At 54.6% G+C, this 15,843-nt stretch overlaps 1 protein-coding gene across 3 annotated transcripts in view; it reads left to right on the top strand.

Moving 5' to 3' along the window:
* Positions 1 to 15,843, top strand: part of GLI2 (GLI family zinc finger 2) — a 254,303-nt gene that overhangs the window by 198,238 nt on the left and 40,222 nt on the right. The window contains exon 3 of one of the 3 annotated variants that reach the window (XM_072788861.1): positions 11,025 to 11,316. The exons of the other annotated variants lie outside the window; for them this stretch is intronic. The gene's annotated coding sequence lies outside the window, so the exon portion shown is untranslated. The remainder of the gene's footprint in view (positions 1 to 11,024; positions 11,317 to 15,843) is intronic. 3 annotated transcript variants of the gene reach the window in all.

Genomic DNA, 15,843 nt, shown 5'->3' with positions numbered 1-15,843 from the left:
CTGCTGGGGTGGGGTCCAGGGGCTCCCCACTAGCCTCAGGGCGGTTGGTCCCCACCCAGCCACGGAGGGACACAGCGAGTGCTTCGGGGAAGGCCTGGTGCTCTGGAAAGTCCACCCCTTCACCCTTTCCCACTGGTGCCTCAGGTGGGAGAGGACGAGGCCTACAAGGAAAAAATGGCCCCAGTAGCTCCAGCTTCTGTGATTAATGCGGTTGGAGGCTGGTGCAGCGCCGGATCCATCAAGCCTCTGCTGTAGCCCACGCCTCCTCTGCGGCGCCAAATGTGTCTAATTACACGAACATTTGCGCAGCAAATGAAGTGCGGTGTCGTCTCTTGTCAGCCTCAGTGGGGGCCTCCGCCTCCTGCTCCGTGCCAGGGCCGCTGCCCCTTGGCTCTCCGGGAGCTCGCAGCCCTGGCATCGGGCGCCTTGTGCCCACCACGCGTGCTGCTCACCCTCCCATCAGGGCCACAGGAGTGCTCTGTCACCAGCCCTGCCCGGCTCCCTGGCCGTGGCCCCCAGGGCTGAACTCCCCAGCCTTGGGAGAGCTTACCAACCTGAATGATGAACCTCAGTTTTGTCATCTGTAGTAGGGCGCAGTGTTAGAACCTACCCCATCTACTGGGTTATTGTAAGAGTTCGAGGGGTTATGTAAGTAGAACTAGTCAGAACAATTTGGAAACATTCAGTTGCTATTTGCATTTGCTTACGGGGTGGAGGGAGTGTCACTGCAGGCCCAGAGACGGCCATGTGGCCGAGGCAGGCCGTGGCATGACCTTCAAAGAGGATTCTCTTGGTGGCAGAAGAAGATGGAAAACAGGACCGAAGGAGCACCATTGGGGATGGAGAGAGGAGGGTTTTTTTTTGTCCCAGTTGAAGAATCTGGACTTTATCTTGGCAACCAGGAACAAAAGGGAGTGGTCAGATTTATTTCCAGGGCACCTGTAGGAGCAGTTAGGGGATGGATTGGGGTTGGGGGACACAGCAAAGGGGCCTGCCAGAGCTGTCACCATGTCTCAGTGTCCAGGCTGACGACCTTCCATCCTCACAGGCCACTACACAGGGAAGAGTGGGGCATGGGGTTCAGCGTGTGGAAACCCAGCCAGCATGCGGATGGCGTCTTCATAGATGCCTCTGCTCCATCCCAACAGAGCCACCTTTCCCCATCCCCTGGCGATAATAAACCCGCAACAGGATTTGCCTAGCTCGCTAATGCTCAGGTGGTTCTAGAAGAGTAAACGGCACCGCCCTTGGACTCCTGGGCAGCATTTCTGATCTGTGTAAGCCACAGTGATGGGGAGATACATGGTAGAGGGGTTGTTCTTGTTGGTCAGGTGGGGTTCTCCCACCTTCCTCACGGGGATACGATCCTGAGAGTCCAAGAGTCCCTTCTCAAGGGCGAGAAGAAAAGGCCAGCCAGTGGACGGGGGTAAGCACTCCCTGCAGACGTTCCGTAGCCTTTTGACTGCTGGTGGCAAAGGGGACCTCTTGGGATCCCCTGCTGCCCCCTGCCCCTTGGAAACAAGCTTCCCGGTATTGTGGGGGCAGATTGAGGCATGGCATGGCAGGGGCCCTAGCTGGAGCTCTCTGTTTGCCCCGAGCAGGAATGAGGGCTGCCCTGAACCAGGATCAACCCATGTCCCTTCGGGGAAAGTAGAAGCTCCTGGTCCAAGAGGCTGGGGTCGACCTTTGACTCCCCATGTTACTTACAGAGTCCTTCTCATCCCAGCCCTGCCCTGGGGCTTCAGAGAGGACCAATTCCAGCTGCTTCCTGCCCAGAAGGGTTACTGGGACCATCCCGTGCTGCAGCTCTCATACCTGGCTGCAACTCAGGTGTGTCTTAAAGATGTACATTCCCTGAAGTTCTGGTTCTTTCGGGCTAGGGTAAGTACTGGGTATCTGCTTGTTTACCCACAGGCCAGAGTTTTATTATACCCAAGGAAATAGGCCCAGACCTGTGTGTTGGCTTTCCAGAGTCATCGAACCAGCGGGATGTAGGGCTTTTATTTCCCTCAATGATATTGACTTCGAAGTATGGGGTGTTAAAAATCCCCTGGTTCCTTTTTATCACCCATTCATAGACGCAGTGTGCACAAGTTGACCTAAATCTTTCCATATTCTCAGCTCGCAAAAGGGGATGAGCATATGGAGTGAGGGCAGCTACAACATCTCAACCACAGGAAGGACAGTCCCCTTCTCTGTCCTCTGGCCTGGTTCCACACCTGACCTCTGACATCCATGAGCCCCAGCACCTGTCCAGACTCTAGATCTGACCACCACTAGTCGCTCCCCTGCAGACCACTTGATCTTGAGCTGTAGTTGTGAGCAGGGTCCCAGCGGTCACGCCCCAAGGCCACCCTGCAAGGCAAGGAGAGAGGAGGAGGGGGTCTTGCTGGGGACAGATGGCTCTGGGGCTTAGCTATCAATTCATGTAAAGTCAACATGCTGGCCCAGGTACTTGAAGAAAAAAGGAAACGCCAGCTGGTGGGTGCGAGGGCCTCCGCCTTCCCACCATCATCTGCACACTTTGTCACCCGTGCAAATTACCCAGAGCCCCCTGGGAGAGCTGTTAAGGATGTCTGAGGCCACCTCATCCTGGTGATTGCATACTAATGGGGACGTTCAGCCCCTCTTTTGGTGTGCTGCACTTCACAAATAGTTGCTCTGCTATTGCTGGCTGAGCTCCTGAACCTTCTAATCTGGAGGGATTTGAAGATGGTTTTTCCCAAGGTCAGTGTTCCACAAAGACCACACCAGCTCGTCGTGAGATTAATAAACAACACAAGCCCGAGCGGCCTGTGTCGTCCCGGGCCCCTGACAGCCCTGTTCTTGGCCAGTCACCGCAGGGCAGAAAGATAGTAATATTCTCTCCTTGATTCTTGGCACCACACCACTAGGTTCACGGGTTCAGAGAGAACTGGCTCTGTGTTTTGCAAGGAACATTCTCTTCCCTCAGCAAATGTGTGTACTTCTTTTCAGAGATTTGTGGGAGAAAGGAAGAGACTATGGGAGGGCGTGTCTGCCTGGCTTCTGAGCTAAGTTGACCACCGGAGGCCTTGTCCTCCTCCCTGGAGTCTTAGCTGTTCTTTCATCTCCAGCGAGCACTCCTTCAAACCTGCTGTAACTGGGGCCCCTGGGTGGCTCAGTGGTTGAACGTCTGCCTTTGGCTCAGGTCATGATCCCGGAGTCCTGGGATTGAGTCCCACATCAGGCTCCCTGCATGGAGCCTGCTTCTCCCTCTGCCTGTGTCTCTGTGTCTCTCATGAATAAATAAAATCTTTTTAGGGGATCCCAGGGTGGCTCAGCAGTTTGGCACCTGCCTTCGGCCCAGGGCGTGATCTCGGAGTCCCAGGATCGAGTCCCACATCAGGCTTCCTGCATGGAGCCTGATTCTGCCTTTGCATGTGTCTCTGCCTCTCTCTCTCTCTCTCTCTCTCTCTCTCTCTCTCTCTCATAAATAAAATCTTTTTTAAAATAAATATTTTTAAAAAATTAAAAGTAAATTAAAAAACCTGCTATAGCTGACTACCTCTTCAGAGCCACTAGATAGCAGGGAGACTCAGAGCCCAGAGACCGCTGGGACTAGGCAGCTGGTGGGGCAGCTGGCCCTCCTCCCATGGCTGTCTGAGGATCAAGCGGCAAATAGGTATAGAACCTTGGCTCATGGTGATGTGAGTGGCCCTTAGAGACCCCTGTGAACAGCAGGATGCTGGGGCCAGGGTAACTGAGGTGCACCCCCAGCAGCCTGGGGCTGGCCCTCTGGATTATACCACGTAGCCCTCATCTGCACTCTGTAAGGAGGGCAGCATTGTCACTCTTGCTTGCTAAGTGGAAAAACTGAGACACGATGAGGTTGACTGCTTTCTCTAGTGACATCCGCCTAGTAAGTAGCAAAGCTAGGACTGGAACCTGAGCAGTTTGCCCCCAAAAGGCCCCTTTCTGCACTGACCCCTCTGCTAAAGACTCTCTTGGCTCCAAGAGCTTCAGATTCCCAGCTCCAGAAACGTGCTCTGCGGTGTGGGACAGACAGCTCATTTATAATGGAATCTGGCCTGTAAAAGTTTAATGAGGAGCGTGTCTGATAAGCAGGCCTGCTCTTTGATCTTTGCTGAACGCCAGCCCCTCGCAGAAGTGGAGCTGCCTGGCTCTGGGCTTTGGAGAGAGTTCGTGTGGTCAGCCCAGGGCAAGGGGGGCCCTGGTCCTGGGGCCAAGCAAATCTTGATGTGCAGAAATGAGGTGGGTCTGCAGTGGGGGAGGGCATGTAAAGCAGGTGTGGAGAGGGGCTTCCTGGTGGAAAGGTTCTGTGGGGTTGAGAAGTGGTCTTTCTGGTTCTTCTCTGACCCACTGGGCCCCCATCCTGGCATAGCCCATCCTTCACCCCCAAGATGTGGGCAGAATGAGGTGAGGCCAGGGTTCAAATCTTACCTATGCCTTTATACCCTGTACGTCCTTGGGCTGGTTGTTTAATTTCCATGATCCTTGGCTTCCCCATCTCTAAAATGGGGATACAACAGTACCCCATGGGGTGGTTTTGAGGTTTAGGTGTATGTAAAGCACATAGAAGAACCCCTGCTACATAGTGAGCACTGGACAATGGTTTGCTCTGTTCACCTTGTGTTCTGGTTGTGAAACCAGAAGTAAATCCGCATTTCATTCCAGGCCCCTGCTGGGTGCTGGGCAGATGAGATCATCATATCTAGTCCCCCCAATACCCTGTAAGGTAGGTGATAGTCTCCCCAAGTCGTACAGCAGAAAACTAGAGGTTCCCAGGATTTAAGAGCTTCCTAAGATCATTCAGCTAGCAAGTGAGGTTTGAGCCTCAATCCTGAGCTTTTTCTCTGTGCCGTGCATGCCCTTGGAGAGCAAGTGGCACCTTATTGCAAGTCTTAGGGCTATAATTGGTTATCCTGGCTGGCAGATGTGGGAACGGAACAATGATCGACCCAAAGGAATTCAACTCTAGGAGTAAAATATCAGTGGGATAGAATGGCCTTTGAGGTGGGGTCCTGTCCCAGGGCACACATCCAGGGTGTCCACTCTGGGTGGAAGCTGATGCTGGTGCCTAGAATGCCCAGTTCATTACTGCTGGATTTCCCGTGTCCTAAGTGCTGTCGCTGGAGGTCACTCCTGCCAGCCTTGAGGGGATGCTTGAGCAGTGCTCCACCCCGAGGCCTGCTGCTCTTTGAGCGCCCATGGAGAAAGAGAAATACTGTGGGCACAGTGGGAGCCCCTTCTCCCATTCTCTCCTGCCGGGAGCTGCGTTTCTGACGTGTGAACTTGACCTGCCCTGCCCAAGCAAGTAGGGTTTAGCTGTTGCTTTAACTCAGGTGGGGACATTCTTTGAGCTAATTCGTCTGACATCACCCAGCCCGTGCCTAGGATGTGTCAGCCTTGTGTCAGGTGTCGGGCATACAGGCCCAAGGAGGCCCAGTCTTGCTGCCCACGCATATCTCATGGTCTTGGAGGGGAAGGAGGAGAAATGGGGTGGTTACAGAGTGGTGTGCTGGAAAGAGGGGCGGGAAGCCCAGAACACTAGGAAGCCAGGAATGGAACACATTTGTACCAGGAGGAAGGCACATGGGAGGACTGTCTCTCCCCATCCCACCCCTAGCGCCAGCCTGCCCTGAGGCTCCGCGCTTTTCTTGGGGTTGCCCCCTTCCAGAGAGGGGCCTCCACACCCAGGCAGACAGATGCCAGTATGAAAGAGGAGCTCTTTTCAATGTACCCACTAATGGACTCAAAAGTTTGGTAAGAATCAGCAGCACACCCACCTCTAAGAAGACTTTTATCTAAACTATTTGGGATTATCCATCTAGTTTTGACAGGCATCCAGGAAAGGAAATTCCACACACCCCTTTGGCAGGCCAGGCCAGAGTTTAAGAATCCTCATTGTGGAGGAGTTTCCCTGTGTGGAGCCCACCCGCCTCCGCCAGACTGATTTTCTCATGGCTTAAACCCAGACCCCTAGGGCAGCGTAAGGAAACCCCTCCTTTTACTGAAGGCTTCTCCCACCCCAAGACCACATGTCTCACTCCTCCCATGGCCCCCCTGCCAGCCCCCTTGCACTTGCCCCCTGTGATAAGACAGTCCCCAGAAAGCCGTGACTTTCTGGAAGATGCGGCTCAGCTGTGCTCAGCCAAGGTTGGCTGTTCTTACGGACAAAGGCCTCACATCCCCAGAGGTTTAACCCACACCACAGGTCACCTGGAGAGGCCCTAATCCAGGCCAGGTCCCCCAGGGCCTCTTCCCCGGGGCCAGCTGTGTTCCTGCCTCACCACCCCCCAACACATGGCTCAAATCCAAGATCTCTTCCCCCACCCCAGCTCAGTGTAAGCCATCACTTTGCTAGGGAAAAACATCTCCTTGATACTTCCTTCTGGTCTTTTTATGCTTTTTAGTTTTTATGTTTGAAAAAGCTGATAACCTTCCTATCCTTCTGTTCCAAGGGGGGAAAAAAGTGATAAAGGGTGGGCAATTGAATTAACCCCTCTTGCCTGTGTGGCTAGACCTTAACCAAGTCCATGTGTATGGCCTCCTTTGTAGGCACACTTTTATAACCTAATTTCCCTACCAAAACATCAGTGTTTACTCAGTAAGAAATCTGCTCTTTGTCAGCCGAAAACAGTGATTTCTTTATTATGGTTCTGCGTAGGGAGTGACAGCTGAGAGCTGGCGCTCGGCTGGGTCTGGTGGAGTGTGCGGGTCTGTAAGGGGAACAGGGTGAGCGGAGGGTCGAATGGATTGCATGTGTAGAAAGACGTGTGGCAGCCTCAGAGCAGGCCTGTCGGATGGACTGGGGCTGGCCACGAGGGACCCTGGGCAGCAGACAGATGGAGCGGCCAAGACGAGCCCCCTGGGTGACAGGGAGACGACCACTGAGCCCCAGAGGCTTCCCAGCAGCCCACACAAGTTCACGACCAGCCCTGCGGTTGCTCCGCTCTCCACCGCAGAGCCCCCGTCCACTCAGCCTACTTCTAACCAGCAGCCAGCCATCCTCTTTCAGGTTTAGCTTATTAAATATTGAAGACATACAAAAGGAATAGCAAAAAGCATGGGTAAGATATAAAGGGTAATGATATCATACACTGTCATTCCGTGCCCGGCCTTGGGACTGGGGGACATGCCAGTACCTTGGAGGTCTTGTGTGCCCCTCCACTGTCCTGCCCCTGGGGCTCCCCCTCCCACCATGCTCTGGGATTTGGAGTTTCCCATCCCCTTGCACCCAGGACAGTTCCACCCCAGGTCTGACTCCCCCAACAACACATTGTTTAGGTTCGCTTTGTGTGCTTGATGTAACCAGAATCATTGCAAGTGTATTTGTTGGGAAACTACTTTTGTGGGTCAAATTATGTTCCAGAGATTTGCCCGCTAATGCATGGCGCTCTTTCCATTCATGAATTTGCACTACTCCGAAGCAGTCTGCATTGACAGGTATCTGGGCTGTGTCTTTGTTTTGGCGATTTTGAACACTATTGCGGTGAATGCTCTTGCACCGTCCTCTGGGCCCCCTGTGCAGCTGGCTGTTCTTTAGAGTAAATGCGTGTCTGGGAATTAAATCGCTGAGTCATGGAGTATTCACATTGTAACCCCAGATGCTGCCAGACGTTTGCTTGGGTGGTTTAGCCACCAGCAGGGCTTGAGGGTGCAACTTGCTCCACATCCTTGTTACCAGGGTAATGTCAGCAACATTTAAATTTTTGCCATGATTTTGGTATCTCCTGTGATTTGGATTTCCTATTTCCCTTATTACTGATACAGCTGAGCATCCTTTCCTATGTTTATTGGCCAATGTTTCCTTCCTGTGAGGTGCCTTTTGAGCTCTTTTGCTCATTTCCGTATGGAGTTGCCTTTTTCATATTGATGTGAATAAGCTTTTTATATATTAAGGCATTTTGTTCCATAGTGAGTTATCTGTGTTGCAAATATCTTCTCTCAGTTTGAGCTTGTTCTCTTCATTCCCACAGTGGAGTGTCTGGCTGAAGAGGAGTTCCTTTCTTAACCCAGGTCCCTTTTTTATTGGCATTTCCTTCATGGTTTGCCCCACACATTCTCCTTCCATCAGCTGTGAGGTCTGACTTTTGGCACCTGGACCCTGGTAGCTATTCCCCGATATGATCTGCTCTTTGTTCAGCTATTCTCAGAACACCAGGCCTGCACCACTCACTGCCTCCTTTCTATTTCTGTACAAGAGTTGAGACACAGTTTCAGATGCCACCTCCTGCAGGAAGCCTTCTCAGATTGCCACAACAGAGTGAATAACTTCTTCCCTCCCACCCTTCTTTCTGCTCTGGCACCTTGTATACTGTCTGTAGTGTATACTAGTGTATACTAATTGTAGTGACCACTTTCCTCCATGACCCTAGAAGTCCCAAGACCTGTGATTCTGTTAAGGCCCTGAGGTGAACTGTAGGCTTAGGGGGCTGTGATTTCCTGAACTGATGGCTGGATCTGGGGTGCTCCCCCAAGATCATCACTCTAACAGCTTGTCATCACCACAGCCTCATGGGGACTTATGCTCTCTGCTGGGATCTGGGCAAGTATGGGTTCAAGGTGAGCCCTGGGGAGGTCAGAGTTGACCAGACGCACCTGGTGCAGCACTCGACAGCCAATTTTTTGACTTCCTAGGTGTGGGGTGCTGGCTGAGTCTTCCTGGGACCCCCAGCTCCCCACCTGGTTCCCTCCACACCCGTGTTCAGCGAATGTTGGCTGACTGAGGGAAGAGTGCATGAACACATGAACAAATCAGTGAATGGCTGGATGCTGGAGGGCCAGGCCCTGCTTACAGTTAGCCTTTTTGCTGATTTATAGAGCCTCCCCACATGGGCATGGGGCAGCCCAGATGCCTTGGAGCTTGCAGATTGTCATAAAAAATGAATCGGGCTCTGATTTAAAGACAGGGCGGTTCTCCAGCACTTTCCAAAAGAATTCAGCGTACATCTCTTTACAGTTGCAAATCCCCGTGGTGTATTTTAAAAGGGACTTGATTTCTGGAACTTTTAAAATTAACGTATGGAAGTGTGGTGAGCAAGCTTGCCAGTGTTCAGTTTCACATACCCCAAACCAACCAAACAGCAAAGCAGAAAACAAAACCCAAACCAACAAACAAAACCCTTGCAGAAGAGACTGACCTCTGCCCAGAAGAGCTCATTGGAGCTCTGCCCACCAGTAGGCCTAGGGCAGCGGGTGCCAGCTTCGCTCTACAGGGATGCACTGGTGAGAGCAGACACATGCCTGCCCTGCTCACAAGGGCCTGATGCTGAGGAACCCCAGTTTGAGGAGGAGAGTAGCTCAGAGCAGGAAGGCCAGCTTTGGGGTATTAGTTTCCCTTCTAGCAGATCAGTGGGCCCAAGGCCAACTGCCTAGTGTTGTTGAGAAAGTGGGTGCCTGGCCCTGAGCCCCTGGGCGGCAGCACAGCGGTCATAGCCTCCCCCCACCCCGAGCCCTCTGACTCCACCCATGGCCCTGTGATCCTGGTGGGTGGTAGCATCTCAGCCCAAAGGCAGGATGAGGACATGCGAGCAAGCGGTCCCTGGGGCGGGAGGGGTTGGCGTGTCAGGGCTGTGTGCAGGGCGCGTTCAGCTATGGGGAGCCAGTGACCGTGTAATCCAGGCAGCGGGGGGGAAGGCACACTCCAGAATCCAGAGAGCATGCTCAGAAGCCCTCCTTCTCTGCCAGCGTGCCGCTGATGGAGCGCCTCCTGGGGGCTAGGCCACGCCAAGAAATAACACACAGGCCCTGCTCTCTGCGAGCCGACGGCCTCGGAAGAGGGGTGACCGTAGTAATGATGGTGATGTCAGTACCTCCCGAGGGCCTGCTCCACACCAGCACACTATGCTGTACGTACTGTATCGGCTCCTCACAAGTCGCCACGAACTCAGTGGCTCAAAACAACAGGAATGCATTCCCTCACGGTTTGGGAGATGAGCAGTCTAACATCAGTATTGTTGGGTCGAAATCCAGGTGTGGGCAGGGCCATGCTTCCTCTGCAGGCCCTAGGGGAGAAGCCATCCCCTGCCTCTGCCAGCATTCCTTGGCTTGTGGCCACGTCCCTCCAGCCTGTGCCCCCGTGGGTACACTGCCTCCTCTTCTGTGTCCCTCTGCCTCTGTCTTATAAGGACCCTTGCTCCGGCATTTAGGACACCCCTGACAATCCATAACCTCCTCCTCTCAGCATCCTTATCTTAATCACATCACAGAGTTTTTCTTTTTGCAAATACAATAGTATTAACAAGGGATCCGGAAGGACACAGATGCATCTTTGAGAGGTCAAGGTCAGCCTCCATACTTAACCTCCCTCCACTTCCCAGTATGTGTTTGTAAGAGTGCCATGGCGATTGTTCTTTGTAGACGAGCGCACGGGTTTAGGGGGCACAGGAATTGTTCCAAGCCACAGAGCTAGGAGTGAGCTGAGATGGAACCCAGGCCTTCTGCCGCAATGCCTGCGTGTTGGACACACTCACTGCTTCATTTCTTCATTCTCCCCACCATTCATGCAGGAGCCGCATGTTGAGCATGCTTTCCAAGCACCTGATGGGCACAGGAGCAGGTGCTGGGGAAGCAAGTGAGCAGGGGGGTTACCCAGAGCTTGCTCCCTGGCTGCCGGTCTAACTAAGCAGGAGACAGGCCCTGAGTGAGCTCTTCATGGCAGGTGCCCCCTGCTCGGCCGGGAAGCGGGTCCAGAGAAGGAGCTGTCCTCCACAGGAGCGTCTTGCGGGAGCCCTGACCTCCATGTGGGGTTGGGAAGCTTCTTGAGCAAGGGGGCCCTGAGCCAGACCCTCTGAGGGAAATTCAGGGGTTAGCTGGGGACAGGGACAGGTCATGACCGGAGGAGCAGATGTGGCACATGCTGAGAACCAGAGCGGAAGCCATGAGGTAGCACAGAGTGTGGTCGAGGAAGGCAGGTACATAAACACACAGGAGCTCTCCTGCTGCCACTGAGGCCTTCAGTCCCCCCGAGAAGCAGACCAGAGCTGGAGGTCAGAGGCCTGCAGCCCCAAGTGACTAGACCTCCCCTTTCTCATCCTCAGCAAAGGCCCCTAAAGCAGGCCATGATAACACGGGGTCCCGGACTTCCAGTCCGGCTGTGCTGCTGACCTCACCATCCAAAAGCTGTACCACCACTGCTTTGGGTCTCAGAAGTGCTGTCTGGAACGGGACCCAAAGTGTCCATTTCTGCCTGTTTCTGGCCCGACTGACCTGCACAGGAGGAGGTCTCTGAGCAAAGCCATCAAGAGCCGCTCTGAGTTGCCAAGGGTTCTTCCTTCTGGCTCCTGGCCCCCAAGTGGAAGAGTCTGCTCCAGTGGCTCATGCTGAGTCTGGGTGAGTCAGCACCCCTTGGCTCTGCATTGTTCTGCCTCTCTAAACAGCACCATGGGTGGGGTACCGGGGGGTGGTACTGCGGTATGAAGCGCGATGGTTCCTGCCCCTGCGCCCTGACTCAGGCTGCACCATGGATCAGATGCCCTCCCTGGTCCTCCCATCAAGCAGAGTCCTACCCCTCCAGCCCAGCGGGAGCCATACACCCTGTGGGGACACATCCCCATCCTGCCAGCTCCCAGGGATGGTGCCCATACCCAAGGGTACAGCCACTTTGGTGTGGCTGTGCGGGGTTCTCATCGCCGTGGCTTTGCCTCTCACCCCACTCCAGAAATCTTGATCCATCATGTGGGGAAGGGGCCGGGACTTGATGTTGAAAGATTGAGCTGGGTCCACTCCACTCTCTGAAAGTCCTCCCTTTGCTCATCCATTAAATCTAAGAACAAGACATGGGGAGCACCGGGTGAGCATCTACTATCTCCTAGGCACCCAGGGCCGCACAGCCCATGGAGCTCATGCCATCCCACAGCCGCTCCTCAGGCAGGCTCCACTGCCCCGTCCCCTGGGCAAGGATGCAGAGGCTCCAGGCAGAGAGCACAGCCGAGACCCACAGTAAGTGGCAGAGCTGCAGTCCAGACCCAGAAAGTCCAGGTGCCACCAGCCTGCACCCCCGCCCAGCTAGGGTCAGCAGGAGCAGCAGCTGAGGTGATGTCTGCAAACGGACACTGGGCCGAACCTGTCAAGGGCAGACACAGCTGGGGCAGAAGCTTGCCTCTGGGGGGACCGTTGGCAATGTCAAAGCACCACGCCTGAGCTCACAGAGTCAGAAAGGCCAGCTTCCATTGCCCTCTGCCACTTAGAGCCCTGCAGCCTTGGGCACGTTTCATTTACCACCGTGCACCTCGGTTTCCCTCTGCACTAAAACCTGCCTTGCAGAGTTGCTGGGTGTGTTGTGTGCACTCGTTGTTGGGCGAATGCTGACAACCCCGTGGGCCGCACCTTCCCCGCCGCCGTGTCGCATGAGGCTAGCTCAGGAGCCGCCCAGCTAGGTCTCTGCTTGCCTTGCCCGTCCTCTTTGTCCTCTCTTCCCGCTGGCTACCCCCCTGGTCTCTGGGCCTGGCCCTGAGATCTTGTCCAGGGAATTGGCCAGGCCCCCTCCCAAAAGAGAGGGAAGGGAAGAGGGTCGAGGGAAGACGCTGCTCAGGAAAGGCCCTCCTTTTGGGGAGGAGGAGGTAGAGGGGCCCAGCCACCTGGCCAGCACCAGTACTAGGAAGAAGCGCAGGAGTCCTCGAATGCCCGAGGGAGCTGGGCCCCACTGCAGGCGACTGCTGCCTATCACCAACATGTGCACGCACGTACACTCACGCACACAGAGGCAGGGAGGCAGTTGGCTGTTCCTCTTACCCACAGCCCCCTTCTTACGCCTCATGCTCACATATGGAAGGGCCACCAGAGCTGTCCTCACCAAGCCTCAGTAGCCCTGGACACGACACCTGCCACCCTCTCCAGCTGGCCTATAGGCAGGAGCTTGGACAGGCCTGAGGAGCTATGGCTCTGATCCGTGTTTCAGAATGCTGGGTGCACGATCATTCTGGGGATGAGAGGCTGTGTTAGCCAAGGTTTGCCTTGGCAGTTGCCTGTGATAGAAAAACTCAGCTCAAACTGGTTTAAACAGACAAACAAGTGCATTGACTCAGATAACTGAAAAGGCCAAGGCTACTAACTTCTGGTGAAGCTGGATCTGTACTAGGGACTCAATTCAAGAACCCGGTTCCACATCTTCCAGCCCTGACACTCTGGTTATGGTCTTCATCCTGGGCCTCACCCTTCATCGTCCCTGACAGCTCCATGCTTGCTTCCTACCTGCATAGCAACTCTTGTGGGCAGAGAACCCTTCTCCCCTCAAAGATTCCAGCCAAAGCTGCTATTGTAGGCATATGTCCATCTCTGAAATGATCACAGTACCCAGGAATATGGAATGCTCTGATCAGCTCGGTTCGGGTCGCATGGCCCCTGAACCCTAGAGAAGAAACGAAGTCGTCCAGTAGAGATCCAGCCCAAAGTGCTCTCTGCTCCCCCGTCAAAGCATAGCCTTCACACACACACATATCCTTATACTCCAGCCTCTTCGCTTCGCTCCATGCTGCTTCCTTCTTTGTATAATGCCCTTTCTGACGAACTCCTACTGAACCTTCAGAACCCAGGCCAAATGTCACCTCCTCTGAGAAGCCTTCCCTTACACTTACATGCAGAGTTAGATAATTTTTTTTCGTCTGCTGGAGCCTTTCTCAAACTGTCCGACATACCTGACTTGTGGGTCTGACTCTTACACTTGGGCTCTGAGCTCCCTCTAGGTCCTGAGCACAGAACAAGTGCCCTGGACAGTTTTGTCAGGAATGTGAACAAATAGACAAAGGACAGTAGAATGAGCTCAGAATCGGACTGCTCAGAATCGGGAGAAAGCAGTGCATAAGAATAACATCCAAGCCAAGCAGCTTGCAGCAAGGCTGGCTTTGCCAGTCCAGTTGACGGCGGCCTGCAAGTGTGTGAGTGTGCATACATGCATATCTACGCCATAGGAGAGTGTGACCGTCTTTTAAATGAGCTCACGCTGTTGACTGCTCCTCTCGCCCTCAAGGTTGCCTCCTTGAGTCTCTGCCCAGTTGCCAGAATTCAAGGCCTTAACAGGCCAGGGCTGAGACCTGGGTTGGGCCCCCAGAGCCAATGCTGCGGACATGCTAGAAGAAAGGGAAGTTGTGGCTGGGGGTCAGCCTGAAGTGTTGGCTCCTACTTCACCAGCAGACGGTCTTCCTGGTGTCAGCTCACGGGCGCTGGGAGCACCCGGCCCGCATGGAACCCTCAGATGGGCCCCAGGAGGGAGACCAGAGGAGCCCCACTCCTTGAAGGAGCTGCCTTGAGAGCTGGCAGCGCTGGTGTGATTTTCAGGACTGCCGGGAAGCTCCCTGCTCCCTCCCGTGCATTAATAATGCTTGCACTTCTGCCGTTTGAGATTCCTTCCGTTTGCTGTGTTGGGTCTGTCAAAATGACAACCTCTTGGAACATTTGTGCCCCTGGATCCTTATCAGTCATCGACAGCACAGCGCGAGGGAGAGGTTCCAGCTCCCTCCAGAGAGCTGGAGTGGCTTGTGTGTGATGATGGAGTGGAAGTGGAAATACAGACGGGAAGGGAGGCTGAAACAGTGGGGAGGAAGCTGCTCGGCTCTCAGGTGCTGCTTGTCCCTGATCCTGTGCCCCCCCACCCTGTCCCTGGCTCACAAGAAACACAGTTGTCAGGAGCACCCCCTTCTGTGCCCAGGGGACAGGCACAGCGCACTCTTGGCGTGGTTCCACTACGTGCTCTGTGAGTGACCTTGGGCAAGGAGGGACCTGGACCTCCGGGTGTATCCTCATCTGTAAAATGGGCAGGAAGTACCTTCTTGGTGAATTCTTTATTGAGATGAGTAAAGAAATACATGCACGATGTCCTGTGATGGTAGGTACACAGTCAGCCCTATCTTGAGGCGATGTCGGATAAGGACACGACTAAATGGCACTGTGCAGAGGGGACAGCTAGGGAGTCTTCCCAGAGTAGCTGTCGGGACCGTCATCCATGGCTGTGTTGACTGAGGCACCTGTTGTCTTGGGGACTGAGTGCTCAAGTCAATAGATGCTCCACACCCCGAGTTGACTTGTTGCAGAGAAGGGAAGGGATGAGAGTTAATGCTGGCTAACCCCCTGCCTGTGCCCCTCCCCGGAAGGCACCAGAGAGGGGCAGCATGAACCCCCTGCCTGTGCCCCGCCCTGGGAGGCACCAGAGAGGGGCAGCATGCTGGCCGAGGCCACCCAGCAAGGTGGGAAAGATCAGGGTTAGTGAGACAACTGGTGCTTTGGAAGGCACAGGCCGTGCCCAGATGCCAGGGCTGCCCCACTGCTTCTAGGCCCTGGGTCCCCCCATAGGGCCGCCAGAGCCAGTCCTGCTCTGTATGTGAAAGAAGAGCATTTGGTTGTGCCTTTGCTAGAGGCTCTCCCGGCCTCCATCCCAGGGCTTCCAGGCCTGGCAATGACAGCATTCCTGGCCCTGGGAAGAACAATGGTTGTTCCATGTACTGTCTCATCAGCCTTGAGAGTTGACCTGTCTTACCAGCGAACCCTATGGAGTCTGCTTTGGTCGAGGGGCAGAGGCCTCTCTCGGCTCCATGCCCATTACGCCAAGGAAACAGGGAGGACTTAGCAATGTGGGGGGCGGCCCCTGAGATGAGGGGAGCACCAGCCCGGGAATGAGGCAGCCTTGGGTCGTGTCTTGGCCCTTGTCACTCTCTGGCCACACAGCGTGATTTCCCTCTCTGGACCCAGAGTCCTCATGGGAGATTGTTGGTGTCAGAGTTTCCCCACATCTTCCAGCTGGACACACAGCCAGCCAGTGCTTCCTTTGAGGCTGGCCAGGTGCTTCTTCCAAGAGCCATAGGGGCTCCCCTCTGAGCCCCGGGCCTGAGACAGGACCCAGGGTGCGCTGGAAGAACGAGCTCCCTG

The sequence above is a fragment of the Canis lupus genome, chromosome 20 (assembly GCF_048164855.1).
Source record: "Canis lupus baileyi chromosome 20, mCanLup2.hap1, whole genome shotgun sequence".
NCBI lineage: Eukaryota > Metazoa > Chordata > Mammalia > Carnivora > Canidae > Canis > Canis lupus.
This window is presented reverse-complemented; position numbering and strand designations above follow the sequence as displayed.